This window comes from Phyllopteryx taeniolatus, chromosome 20 (assembly GCF_024500385.1).
Source record: "Phyllopteryx taeniolatus isolate TA_2022b chromosome 20, UOR_Ptae_1.2, whole genome shotgun sequence".
NCBI lineage: Eukaryota > Metazoa > Chordata > Actinopteri > Syngnathiformes > Syngnathidae > Phyllopteryx > Phyllopteryx taeniolatus.
The window spans coordinates 7,397,570-7,412,768 of NC_084521.1; the positions used below are offsets into that span (position 1 = coordinate 7,397,570).

The 15,199-nt window shown below is 43.4% G+C and overlaps 1 long non-coding RNA gene across 1 annotated transcript; it reads right to left on the reverse strand.

Annotated features, from left to right (window-relative positions):
• Nucleotides 1–7,243: 7,243 nt before the first annotated feature.
• On the reverse strand, nucleotides 7,244–13,486 carry LOC133470383 (uncharacterized). The gene is made up of 3 exons (XR_009785969.1): nucleotides 13,314–13,486; nucleotides 10,610–10,714; nucleotides 7,244–7,378 (listed from the first exon to the last, which is right to left on the reverse strand). It is a non-coding gene; the product is annotated as an uncharacterized LOC133470383 (long non-coding RNA).
• Nucleotides 13,487–15,199: the final 1,713 nt, after the last annotated feature.

Sequence of the window (15,199 nt, forward strand, 5' to 3'; positions counted from 1 at the left end):
TTCAAACTGTGAAAAAAGGAGTTATAATTTGATTGTGATTTCTTCTACTTTCTTTGTTACTGCAAGTGTGAATCTCATTATGTGCACCGCACTGCCCCTCAGAGGTCAAGACATGCACAGCAGTTATTTTATGTAAATCATTGGTTGATAATAAATGGGTCAGTTTTTAATCATACCTTCTGTTGCTGATTATTGTTCTCTGTTTGAGTATTATCACTTGATCAAGCCTTTTCTAACCTTCCATACTACAAACTAAGTAAATTATGTATGATTATTGCTGAAATTGGATCGGACCGGAATTGGTATCGGCCGAAACTCGAGGCTGCTACATCGGTATCGGATCTAAAGTGAAAAAGTTGGATCGGGACATACCTAAATAATACTAGTGTCATTCTTGATGAAGATAAAGAATTTATGCCTGACTATTGTCGCATGCTCTATCTGCATGTGTTGCTGCAGCTTGTGATCAAATGTAATTTGCTTAAAGGGGTATATAAGGCGGCACGGTGGGCGACTGGTTAGAGCGTCAGCCTCACAGTTCTGAGGACCCGGGTTCAATCCCCGGCCCCGCCTGTGTGGAGTTTGCATGTTCTCCCCGTGCCTGCATGGGTTTTCTCCGGGCACTCCGGTTTCCTCCCACATCCCAAAAACATGCATTAATTGGAGACTCTAAATTGCCCGTAGGCATGACTGTGAGTGCGAATGGTTGTTTGTTTCTATGTGCCCTGCGATTGGCTGGCAACCAGTTCAGGGTGTACCCCGCCTCCTGCCCGATGACAGCTGGGATAGGCTCCAGCACGCCCGCGACCCTAGTGAGGAGAAGCGGCTCAGAAAATGGGTTTATATAAGGTTAAAATGTCTCTATTTACTATTACAAGTGTCCTCTGGGCACGCTCAGTTACCCTTGTACTTACTGTTTGTCATTTGATTTCATATGAGTTGTTTTTCATACCAATATTTACTATAATCATGGTATTTCCTGGTTATGAATGGTGCGCATATGAATGTTTAACTATGCCACACGCCTTTCGTAACCTCGAAATACCATATGTCGGGACCATGGTAAACCGAGAACAGTCTTTAGTAGTAGAGCTATTTACTCTACAATGGTTTGTAAAATCCCTATAAGGGAAGCAGTCCAACTTCAACATACTTGACATACTACGTGTTCCACTAGCTTCTGCTTATGTTCCGAGCAGGGTGTTTTCCCTGCAGCCAGATCGCCGGGAATGTCCCAGGGGCAACACGGGAGTCTGGCACGGACACAATACAAGCTAGCGTGACGTCACTTGGATGGCCCTTTTCCTGTGCAGTCAGCACTTTCTGCCCCCCACCCCGCCCTGCTGTCGCCTCCGCAGCTGCACATCGCGGTGACCTCCGGCCATCTTCCGTGAGGCCCCAGAGTAGAGGGGATGAGGGGGGCGGGGATGTGGGGGGGGTACGAACACAGGTCATAGGAGACAGAAAAAGCAATAAGGGTGACTTGAAGGGAAGGTTGAGCGGGTGTGTTTAGGAGGAGACGCCGGCCGGAATGTTTGTGTGGCTGTCTGGCACAGTGCGAGACAAAGCGGTGGGAAGGAGAGTCACAGTGTCTCTCACATGCTCCCCCATGTGAGAGTGTGGCGAGCGGGAGTCGGAGTTGCTTTATGTAAGAGTATCTCCCCCGGTGGGATGCCTCACTCGTGCTTTTTGCGCGTGGTCATCTCACATGGTACCACGCTATATGCATCCATCTCCCGCTACGCACTCCGGTTCGTTTGCAGTTCACTTTTTTCTAAAACCCTCCTTTCCTCTTCCTTCCCGCTTTACATTCCCGCTGTTGCCGCTGCTCGGTGCTTCGGCCCAGGCTGCCAGCGGCTTGCAGCTGTGATGGGGAGGAACTTGGCAAAGCAAATAAAAGGCTCAGAAGAGCCACGACCCAAATTGTAAAGTAGATTTTTGGGCATCCGGATCTGTTGGGCTGTTGACAAGGAATAACACTGTAAACTTTTTCACTTCTTAAGCACAACTTGAGTGGCCATTCATTTCTAACAGACCATGTTTTAGTACCTGAAGGGGGACCTGATGGAAAAAAAACGACTTGTAAACAAATATTTGGGTCTCTGGAGTGCCTGCCCACCCATAAAGTGTTAAATTAAACAACCAAATAAATCATTTGTTTTCAGACAGTTTACATATGAAAATATTTTGTCCGAGTTGCTCCGCACATCAGCTAGGCTGGGTGAAGATCCAGATGCACTTTCAAATGACAGCCGCAGGACGACACGGTCTGAAACGCGATCATGAAAAAGCACCCCCATCACCCGCGGGTGCGACGCCCCTGCTATCATGTCAAAGCCAACAGGTAAGCCGAGCTGCAATGAGTTTTGTTGGATGCACAGAATAGCGTTACCTAACGGTTTAGCTATTAGCTAAACTATTTTCAGTTTCTCTGCCCATATCTTTATCTGGTAAGATGAATGAAGATCAAGTGCTACTTTCAAGTGACAGAAGCACCATCGTGTCAATTGAAAAACGTGAACAGATCTGCAGTTTTTTTCTTTTTCTTTTAAAACTTATTAGCCATTTACCTCCGTTGAAGGATCTCTTGTAGATTCCCATTTTATATTTATATTTATTGACGTTTTTTAATGATGGATTTTTGTGCTTGGGCTTTTTTGCATAATTGTATTTTTGGATGTTAGTTTAATATTTTGTATGTATGTTTCTATATTTAGATTTTCTTTATTATGATATTTTGGCTACTTGTTTTTTTGGGATGTTTTTAATTTTGGTGTTTGTTGTTTTTCCTGTGACAATTTTCCCAAAAATATGTATTATGAACGCAACTCCTCAAGTCTAATACCCTAAGATCCCACTTATATAAATAAAGGTGTTATTACAAAATAGCCACTATAATTTTTGTCTGATGTTTGTGGAAAAAAATATACAATTTGATGCAATGATTGAACAAATATTTATGGTAATAAAATTGGTAGTTCAAGGTTTTGGGCATTTTTTATGATATGCTCTCTCACAGCTCTGCTTTAAAACAACAAATCTATTCAGGTAGCCTTAACATCATTTCCTACACGCCATTAACCTCATATACTACACATACACACCACACAAGACCCACATTCACCCCGTTGCACTGCCTCCTCCTTCTATGAGGGCAGCTGGCAAAACACAAAGGAGAGAAGTGTGCAACTGGTGCGATAAAGCCTGGAACTTCTTGCTGTTCAAGCGTCAGCATAAAAAAAAAAAATAATAAATTTAAAAAAACTGGAAGCATAATTAAAGGATGGGTGGGGGAAAAAAACAACCGCAAGAACAAGTGTGCAGCAGTGCTGAGCTTTAAAAAAATATAAAAAAATAAAAAAACAAAAACAAAACAAATGTCCAGCTGTGGGTTTTCTTCAGGACACGACGGCAGAAGAGGAAAAAAAATAAATAAATAAAAGGACAACAGAGGCGATAGTGTTTGTTGCCTTTTTAAGAATGCAAATGAGCAGACAGGGACAGCACTGAAAGACAACAAAGCATGTGTGTTTGGACCTCAGATGTGCTCCGCGAGCCTGTCATTACTCCATTTACAGAGAGGTCTCCATGTTGTGCTAACATAAGCACCTTTGTCTTTATCTGCTCAAAGATGACATTCCTCAACACAGTCCGGATAGTCTTATGACGCATACGTGTTAAAAAAAAAAGGTGTGGGTATACAAAATCATTTGATCCAGCACGCCAGGCAATTAAGGAGCCCAAAACTTTAACCCACATACATATGTGATAATTAACACCGGTTTTAACATTCCATCGTCTTTTTTTAAACATTTAGTTTGGCCCTTGGAGAATGGCCTATGATAGAAAAATGTGGATTTTTGGACATTTGGGTCAAGACATTTGGATTCTTTCTCACTGTTTAAGCAAACCTTGAGGCTTCTTTCATCACTGTCCATATTTATGTCTTAAAGGCGATATAATGGATAATTGGCTTTCAATGGCTTGCATACAAATAGTTGGGTCTCTGGGGTGCTTGCAAACCCATCAAGAGAAATTCAACAACCAAGTAAATTTTTTCGATCGGCCTATTTCTGAAAATGTGTCCGTGTGCGAGCTATTCTGCACTTTCGCACCACTGTGGCTGTGACTGTGGGGCCAATTTTGATAACCACCTACGACATGATCAGCTAGGATGGGAGAAGATCCAGTGCCACTTTCAAACAACTACACTGTATGAAACACTATCATGCATCCCCCATGGGTGCGACGCCACGGCTATCATGTGGAAGCCAAAAGGTAAGCAGACCTGCATTAAGTTTTGTTGGATGCATGGATTACCACTAGATAATAGCGTTTGCTTCTAATAAGCAGTGCATACTTGATTGCTCGGTGAAGTTGTCCACGTGACGGCCGTGGGAAGGAACTACTGCCTCCAAGAGTGAACATTTCTTTTATTGTCTTTTCTTCCCCACACTATGGGCTCCTTTTTTGCCTGTTTAATCACCTAGCTCCGCCCCCAGGCATCATGGTAACAAAATATGTGCTTGCCATTGGCCTAATCCAGTCACTTGCTTACATGGGCCGCACTCTTAAACAGGTTAATTTCAGCAAGAAATAGGGTGCGTTAAGTGTTATATAACCCTTGATCCTTGGAGAATTTTTAACAAAAGCATGTCACAGGCATGTTTTGAAAACATCTGAGAATTATTTGAAATTGTTAAAAAGATGAATAATACGTCTCCTTTAACAAAGGAAACATTTGAAAGGTATTATAGAAGTATAAATGCACAACGTTAAAAATCATTAGCAATACGAATTTAGAGCCCCACCACTCCCTCCACTACAAAGTCCCAGAGTGATTCCTCGACCTTAAACCTGCTCCGTGTTCTCACAATCCCCCCGAGAGAGGCGGCTGCAAAGTCTGCCGCTGTCTGGCTGTTCCCATGGCAACCACCAGGTGAGCAGACAGGCACGACGTGAACACGTGACTCGCCCCAAATGCTCGGGCAGAACACACGCAGGCTCGCGAGTACATGGCGTCGTCACTGGCAAAGGCAGACGTGCAGTCTGACAGTCCGTCTGCTTACCACTGACTGTGTGTCACAGATAAGAGACACACACACGCACAGAGTGGATTGTGTGTGTATTAAAAGAAGAGGAAGAGGAGGAGGGGAAGGAGGAGGGGGAGGGTGGACTACAGGGGGCAACAGATATGTCACAAGCACTGAACATCAATCCCATTGTGCTACAGCAGCAAAAAAAAAGAGGACACGACATGAGGAAAGGAGGACATTTATGAAGTAGATCTACGTGGCAACATATAAAAGTAGTTTACGAGGATACCGACATACGAGGTTCTGAATGGTGCGCAATGAACTTAAAATCAACAATTTGAAGTGAGTTGAGGAGCTTCAATAACACAAAAGTAGTGCTTTGCCAAATAAATTTTTTTTTTTGGTGGGGGGTGCATCAATTCCTCACAGATTTTCGCTGCAGGGTCGGCCCCTATCCCCTGTGAACGGTGGTCACATGGCATAAGAAGGCATGCTCAGTTACTGCCATAACGCGATGGTTTTATATGGCCGAGAAGTGTTTTTCATACAAATATTTACTGTAATTATGTGCCTGATGGAGCGCAAATATGACATGACTACTGCGTTAAGGTCGTGATAGATTACGTGGCATTCCAAGGAGTTGAGAACAGTCGCTTCAACATAACTTCATTAACACCAATTCCCCCCCCCCCCCCCCCCCCCCCCCCCCCACACACACACACACAAGTGCTGGTCCATGAGCCGCATGTATTACACTGAACATGTCCCAGACATTATAATATTGATGTTATTTATATACTGTCTTCATTTGTGTAAAAATTGCATATCTCCTTTAACACTGGACAATAAAGCCTGACAGTTTGACAAAAGGTCTGCTGAGTATTCCCAGGGGTGATCTGTTGACAGGAAACATCTCAGGTGGCGGCGGGTTATACGAGCTATTCACCGAATGGACAACCCTACTGAGAAAGATCTCCCAATCAATAAGTTAATCAATAAGGGCAGAGTCCAGCCCCTTAGATGCCTATTAATCTTAATTCTTCATTTTGTCAGGACATTTGGGAGCACTGTATATGCTTCCAACGGTGTGAGAACCATTGCTCTTTTCTGTTCAACGCAAGGCCAGCCAAGGCGTGCTTGGATGAGTTCAGTTGGGAAAAAAAAGTCATCAAACACCTTTGGAATTAACTAAAGAGAAACCCTCCAGAGTGTTCTTCCCAAGAGAGTGGGAGCTGTTACAGTTGCAGATTTGATTGGATTTATTTAAAATCACTCCTAACACACCCCCACATCACAGGATAATCGGTCAGAATAATCTTTTAGAGACATCCGATAACCGGGCTTTTGATCATTTAGATCAGAAGTCAGGGGTCAAATGAGGCCCAATTATCAAAATGTGTGTAACCTGTTTTAGGTTGCCTACATCAGAATTATCGGACACAATACAAGCATTTTCAAGTTAGCAAAGGCCCGATTATCAGATGTCATTGAAAGATTATTCTGAGTGATTATCCTGTGGTGTGAGGTGTGTTACGTTTTCCTCTTGATCTGCTTGAAAAATGTCGGAGCCAATTATTGCAAATGTCCAATATTTTATTCACTATTTAACATTTAATATCACAAATTCTTATGCGTAAGGTCAATATTGAATTGGGATGAGCCATAGACTTTGTGATTGTGAGGTGAAATGGAATGATAGCCAGTCAGGTTTGGGGGAGGACAATCACGATTGTCGGCGGAGAGCAGTCAGCACACACATGCTGATTCTTTCTTGACTTGTTTGGAGTCTCTCAAATTAAAAAAATCGTATGTGTGTACCGCCAAACTCAGGGTTGACCACAAACGAGGTTTTGCGACCGTAAATGTTAACATTTACGGTTGTACGATTGATGGTTTTCCGAGCGACTTGGGGGGAAAAAGGCGGAAAACTGCCATCTTTTCCAGGCAACGTAAAAGCGGTTGATGTTGCCCGAGCTAGACGAGGTCCGCGCAGCCCGAGCTGACCTGCATCTGACACTCTTCACCTCATGCAGCTGGCGTGCATTCTAAACATGGGCCTCCTGAGAATCATGAGCTCATAACAACACACGCATTCCTTCAGGTTGTCATCACAGACGCAGCGCAAAGCCACAACCCGGTGTGAGGAGGCCCTGAGTGACACACACGCACACAAACACACACTTACAGTCAGTCGTGTTACGTCATAAGTTTTATTGAAATGCATCTTTCATCTGTAAGCCGCACCAGCGTTGCCACCGGGAATTCCGTTGAGACACACTTTTAGAGCTGGCACACGCCTCCATGGAGCCAGAGGCAAAATTTCATTTTGGGACCCTCTATTTCTGCCAATAATAATACAATAAAAAATAAAATGTCAGGCAAGCAATTAAATAATAATGTATCTGAACAGAGGTACCGTACCTAAAACAAGGTGACAAAAATGGTTTAAAGACAAATAAAGTTGACTAATTGGCAAAAAGCTTTCGTTAAAAAATAAATCAAAATAATCTTAATCCAAATGTTTTCATGTGACTGTTCTTCCTAAATACTGTACTCCAGCTCAGTTGACAGTGAAATGCTTTAGGTGGGCACCTAGTGGTCGCGGGGCCCTATGCAGGTGTTTAGTTTGCTTATGCATCGAGCCAGCTCCTCGCACTTTCCCCTTCATGGCAAAAGTCCCGCCAATGACCCGCGCTTCTTTTCCCGCCGAGGGCCTTTCTTGTGGAACACAACTCCAGAAATGGTTGGATCACGTTGCCGTGGATTCCTACCCGTCTGCCTGCAGGCTCTATAAATAGCCACTGTCAGATATTTGCACTCCTGTGCTGAGCACACTCACTGAGCGATGCAATGTATTAATAACCAATGTGACCGAAGTGCTGCCTCAGGAGGGACTGCACGGTGGTGTGAAGGGTGAGTGGAAAAGGCGCGGGTGGGACTGAGGCTGCAGGGATGTCGTTCCGAAACTGAGGATAACGCACAACCAACTAGGACTGGAGTATTAATAGATTTAATCAATCCATTCGTTTGTATATGTTAGGAAATTTCTTCTTAATCAAAATATTTTGCAGCTTCAGTAGGTCAATGCGCATCCTCACTGACATGCACTGCTCACGCTAACAACATGTCTGCAAACAGACATTTGCTTGTCAATGTTGCCAACTTGGAAATGTCTTTTGAAATTGATGTAAGTTAATGCTCGGTAAAAAATTGTTTCAAAGCTTGTTTGATAGCAGGAGAATTCAAGCAAATCCCAGAAGGGAGCAACGTCATTGTCATTTGCTTTTTTTTTTTTTAAATATATAATCGAAGGGCAAAAACAGTTGAAATTGTGGATAAAAACCCAATACGTAGCTGGTATCTGCCAATGCAAGTGCGGTGTAAATTGACAACTCGGATAGAGCCGTCAATGCCACCTTGACTATTGGTGACATAAACACACCCACACAACACAAATAAACACATTGAAAACACCCACTGGAATTCTAAACTACAGCGAAACCAAAACAATTGAGTATGGTCTAAATATATTCAATATGAATCCCTTCAAATGTAGATAGAAATCCAAGCTGGAACTGAGCACTTGGAGCTGCACTGGAAATCCAGCCAAAGTCCTTGTGGATGAGGTATTGCCACCCAACATCAAGAAGCAGCGCTGATTGAAAATGGAGTTAGCCCACTGACTGCTAGAAACAGTCTTGATTGGCACCATGTCTGTCCATCTTAAGAGAGGTTACGATCACTTCTTCTCTCCAGCTAAGTCACAGTGCATCTGCTAAACAATAAGAAAAGCTTACCAGCCATAACAACAGACCGCAGATTGAATTTGCTGCCTGCCAATGATATCAAAGCGGGCTAATATCCCAGGTGCATGCCGCTAATCGGCCTTGAGAAAGCAGATCCCGCAAACGGCCCCCCTAAGCTCCGGCAGAGTAAATCAGGCCAAACCCATTAAAGGTGAAGACGACTGGTTTGCCAAGGCCACGGGAGGCTGAAACAACAATTTTTATACGTAAGTCACGTATCTACACATCATTCCACAGATTGTGTCTACACAACATAAACACAAGAAAAGCACCAATAACTGCCCCCCCCCCAATAAAAAGGTCTTATTGAGCTGAAGTCTCACAGTATTTTCCATACCACTGATCGTGTGCGTTGATTTGGTCCGATTTAACTTCAATGCAGACAGTTTACCTACAATCAGCAATCAGCTCAAATGTCAGCCTTTTTCGTTTCTTGCGATCAAAGTCAGAAAAGGCCCAATTATCGGATGTCCCTAAATGATTAACCAAAATTGATTATCCTGTGGTGTGGGGTGTGTTAAGATGAATTTTCCTCTCTGATCTGCTCAGAAAACAGTCAGGGTCAACACACATATGTCAACCTGTAAAAAATTTACAATCGCAAATGGTTATATGTGTGGCGTACTTTGGTGTCAATCTCGAGTACGCCACACATTATAACAGCATTGAAAACATCGGCATATTTTTACCGTTTAATCAAGCTCTATCCACTTTTGAAAAATATCACTGTTGTGGCTTCTGACACATGTGCTTATGTAAGATATGTGCCATTTTGCAGAACAAATGGTCACCGCCTGAGCGATAAGAGATAAGAGCCTGCCTCCTTCTACGCAGGACATTCCAGAAGCTGCGCGCAGTGACGTCTCTCAGGCCCGGATCACATTTCAAAAAGGGAGGGGAAAAAAAATAGCGGAGTTGACCCACAGTGCAACCACAAACTTGTTTTCTGGCACAGCTGATTGCATCGGCAGCCTTCACCGCTGGAGCTGACTTATTAGATAAAAAGGAACGCGCACACAGGAGCAATTCATTCCAAACTAAACTCGATCCACCCTCTCATTGTTTTATTCTTGTCCTCTTTTTGTACGACTTCATAAATTCTCGCCTATATCGTCATCCACTCTCCCTTGGTACACTCCCTCGCCCCGCCTTTCCTCCACCTCCTCTTCCTTGCTTGCAGTGCCAGGACTCAGCTGGCGCCATGGAGGGGGTCATCTGGGGTTCCATGCGCAGAATATGAAACATGAATGAAACACACACACACACACACACACACACGCGCATGCACAAAAAAGAAAAAAAAGAATCCCAACTCATTTGGATTCCCCGTGCACTGTCCAAATACAACTCCTGCAATGATAATTATGATCGCCTAGCAACCTCAACAACAGCGGTGACACTTTTAGCCAGTGGGTAATATCCTTAGAGAGCGCCCTGATGCGGCGCTGTTGTGTGCTGACGGAGAAGGAACAAAGTGTGCAAAGCAAGGCAGGAAACCTGATATTCCAGCTCTGGACGTGCACTGAATTGGATGAGGGAGGAACATCCAAGTCCTGCAGGAAGACACGCGCTCCCTGCACGCCGGGGGATGTGTGTGTGCGGGCTTTCATCTTGAAAGCCGTGTGTTTGAGAAAACTTGGAAGTTGGTAATGTCCCCCCCCAACTTGAGGTCGGACCTCAATAAGCGGATGTCATCACTGTTAAATTAAAACTATCCATCTCGAACTGTAGTTTTAAACAAAAAAAAGTAAAAAAGAGAAACAGTACCTGTCTTTCTCTGTCCTGGCTGCTCAGTAGAATATGGTTGAAGTGGCAGCAAGCAGATTTCAATACAGTGAACTCCATTTATCACAGGGGATGGTCCAGACCCACCTGCAATAGGTGGAAATGTGTGATATAGAGACCTCATTATTTCCCACATGCTGTAAACACATTAAAACACACTTTTTTAAGTATTATTTAGATATTTAAGACTATATGATCTCGCAGTTCTCCAAATAAGAGACAAAGTGTGCTTGCTTCAAGCTCTTGATTCATCGTTCCTACATGAAGTTTAATGTTCACCAAAAACAAAAGAGAATTAAACCTTGTATATTTAAATACCAAAATGTTCAACCAAATCATACAATTGCATCTGACAAAAGTCCCGTAGCTCACTGCTAACTTATAATGCGAAACACCACAGACAGGCTAACATAAATTAGCATATCTGTTGTAGTAAGTATCCACCTTGAAACAACTGTGCGATATAGAAGGAGCGCAGAAGATGAAAAAAAATGTATGCTGCAGCTGGTTTAGTCTTAGCCTACCCACGTGTCCGCCCGCATTGACATTTGCAACTACAGTGAACCCCTGCCTTTTCGTGGTTCAACGTTCACAAATTCACCTATTTGCAGTTTTTACTGTGGAACTTATCCTGGGCTACTCACTTGGGGGACAAAAAAAAAACCGTATTTGCGTTTTTTGTGCTCTTTCGCATGCCAACGCCCTGGATAATAGGAAAGTAGTAATCGTGTCAAGGAAGTATGTTGAAGTGATACATCTCAACTGTTCTAAGATATAAAATTTAGCCTGGGTTGTTAGCGGAGGATCCGTATATGTTTAGCTCTGCTGAGTGGCTATTAATCGATATTTTCTGCATCTGCGTGAGGTCGGCGTACATCAATTGGCCACGAGATCCGACTACGTGTGGCATTCCATTGCAATGACAGTCTGAAATCTGAATTTTGGGGGAATGCAGCAGAAATAAGCACCCTAGGAAAAGCAATCAGTAACAGAGAGCTCAAACGCATCCCATTCAATGCATGCAAAGATCAATAAACAGAGTCTCTTTTTTGATGATCAGGCAAGCGTTAACAAAATCCTTCAGCATTTTCTTAACTTTTTCATCCTGTCACTTTGCTTTGACGCTCAAACAAGAGCTGTGTTTGGGACCGTGTACAGTTCAGTGCCTCGGCGGGAGGGCCTATTGTAACCCCGGGTGCTCAGCCACGCCGTCACCCCCTCGGGGCGTGCGGCGAACGCTGGGCCTCCTAAACCCGCCAAAGCATCTTAGAGCTCCTTCACTGCGCCGGCCACACGTGTGAAACGTGCACTCCCGCTGACACACAAACACATGCGAGGCGAGCCCTCGCCACGGTTCTGTGCAAGACTAATGAGGTGGGCGGCGTTTGCGCCGGCGAGGGAGAGGAGGGCTTAGGGCCGGGTCACTCCCACTCAGCTGTACTGAGGCACGTTGCTCCTCGGGCGCCGCACACACAAAGGCGCACGCACACCTGCGGAAGGACAGAGTGAGCACACTACTCGTGCACATGTGGAAAGTAGAGCGAGTTTTCCAACTAATGGCAGGCATGTGTTGCGGGAAGCAGAGCAGCGGGTGTTCCTGAGCTGGACTGGGGGGGGAAAGAAAAACAAATGTCCTTTTCGATGCAGCAAGTGAGCAGAAATGAATTGAACATAGTTTTTCCCCACTATATTGCCCCAACTCTCTTGTAGAAGTTCCATAAATGTGTGGCACTGGTAGGTCGCTTTGCTTTCAGTCTTCTGTCGAGTTCATCCTAAAGTTCATCTCAGTTCGATGGGGTTTAAGTCTGGAGACTGTGCTTTTTGGTATAATTCTGAAATGTACTTAATTTTTTTGTTTTGGGTAACTTTACAGATTTTATTGTTATTTATTTAGTTTTTTACTTCAGGCAGTTCACCATCCAACTTATTTTACATATTTCAAGCTATTGATTTGACATGAACTTTTGACTTTACACCCAAAAAAAAACCCCATAAAAACTGGGGTGTTCTTAAACTTTTGACCAGTAGTGTACATTTATTAAGGATTGTGTTTACAAACTTTTGGCAAAAGGGATCCCCCCCCCCCCAAGAGCATGCACCAACTTTCCCATTATCTGTCCATTGCTTTTGCTTATAAGAAAAAGAGGAATAAGAATGATTAAAATCTGAAATTGGAGAAATTATCATAAGGCCATATCGCCCAGCTCTACTCAGAAGTCTTAAAATAGCTTCCATTTCCTTGAACGCAAATGCCTTGGAAACAAGGCATATTCTTTTCCTGATCAAAACATTTAGGCACGTCACTTGTAGGACACGTATGAATCACACACACGCACAATACTGAGTCACACACGAATACACGCTAACACACACCGCTCTGATGTCACGATGCATTTTATTATTATTACCCATCGTGCGCAAACTCATGACCAGCCATGTGATGAGGCAGGTGTGTGTGTGTGTTTTCATACACATTCAAGGACATAACTAGTGTTAAATTCAAGCTCTTTGAGAAGAAATAACATTATCGACTGCACTTGGGTGAAATGAGGACAGTATTAGTCTGGCGCAAGATGGGGTGCTACACTAACTACACACAATGTGGTGTGTTTACTTGTCACTGAGCTGAACTGAACTGAACTGAACCCTTTTTCTCACTGCTGGCCACAAATTGGCCGGGACTAACCTCTCGGTGAATGTTCCATAGAAGCCGCCAGTGTGCGTTTGTGTGGTCTTTGGCTCCATCTGCTGGTCGTCACGCCTCGAGAACACGCTGAGGAAACGAGACAAAAACACAGCATGCTCAGCATACTTTCTGACAAACAAAGGAAAATGTAAAACAGCACAGTCTAGTGAAGCACTGTCTCCCCTGCTTGAAAGGAGACATGCATCCCCCCCACCACAATGTAAAACAGTTCCCAGATGTCTTAATATGTCTGTGATGTGAATCTTCAAAATACCCCAAAGATAAAAAATTACAGTATACTTGATGCACCCTAATTCTCGTCTCATTGATATTAGCTAATTTGAGCAGGGCAACTGTGCCTCATGCAAGTGAGCGACTTGACACCACGCTCCATATACTGCTGGGCCAATGACGAGTACAGACTCCATTACTAAGACAAGCGTCCATCAAGACAAGAAATGCATACATTTTCACTCATGGAGGCAGCACTTCATACACCACAGTGAGTGTATGTGGCGCACGGACACATCACCAAACATTAGGGCTGTCATTTTCGCATACTTTTAAAATAGATTATTCTAGCGATTATTCCATCAATTAATCAGATTAAGATTAATTTTGCATTAAAATTGATTGCTAACGCTGATTGCTAACACGGATCTATGCATTCAACTAAACTCAGTGCGGCTCTGCTTACCTTTTTTTTTGGGGGGGGGGGGCTTTGAACGTGGCATCTGATTTTTCACCCGGCCTAACTAGACAAGTCATGGGCATGTAAATAAGCCTTCCTGTTATGTAACTGCAGGTGTGTTCGTGCTCACAGGCACAGCCAGATAAGGTAAGGCTCACTTGGTTGTTTACTTTCGTACTCGATGGATAGGCAGGCACTCCTGTCAATTTTCCACAATGCTAGTGGGTGGATGTCTGTTTTTTTGCCGCGGGTATTTGAGCCCAACCTGCCACAGAAGCCCTCTCTCTCTTTGAACAGCTGGCCAATGTTGTTGGCGAGCATGTTTTAAAAAAATAAATAAATAAATAAACTCAGACAAGAGCCTGTCAACACTGCAGGGTTCACGGTCCAAAAGGCGCAACATCACATATTCCCTTTCATCTGTGCAGCGCCTCTGAGGCCGAGGGAGGCTGCGAGGGTTCCAGTCGGGGAGGGATTCTCTTTTTTTCGCCTCAGGGCTGAGTGCTTCTCTCTTTGTCTGAGGACTTATTAATGGGAAGGCAAGCTAAAGAGAGAGAAGGAATTGTGTGGGCTGACAAAAGCTGTCATTGTCTCTCACAGCTTCACTGCAGTTCACGTGTGTACGTGTGAAGTGGAGGGAAACACCACACCAAAGACCATTCATTCATTAACTGAGCCAAAAATGGTCATAGAATCATGTTAAAACGAACTAAAAAAAAAGTGCAACCCTCAACAGAAAGGTGAGACATGTTCACAAAATACATGTATTACAGAAAAATTATGAACAATCAAGCGTCATTGTGGTTTTTGCTTGTTTTTACTGCCCCTATATGGCCAAAAACTATAAATGCACATTTAAAGGGAACATAGAAAGAGTTAAATCTCATAAGCAAACGCCATTTATTTGTTTTTATTTAGTAAAGGTTTTATTTTAATTAAGCAATAAAGAGGCTTTATTGGAAAAGTCTTTCAAATAGGTCTTTGATGTCATTTCATTGCAAAAATCAGACAACTCCAAGAAAATAATTGTCTTGAAAAACACAAATAAAAAAATATTACATATCTATAACATTACTTTGTACTTGAAATGGTATTGTGCTTTGTAGATTTAAAAAAATGAGAAGAGGTAAATGCACCACAGTCGCTTGAACTAACCCTTAAAACTCAATTGAAATGAACCCTTAATCCTAACTCT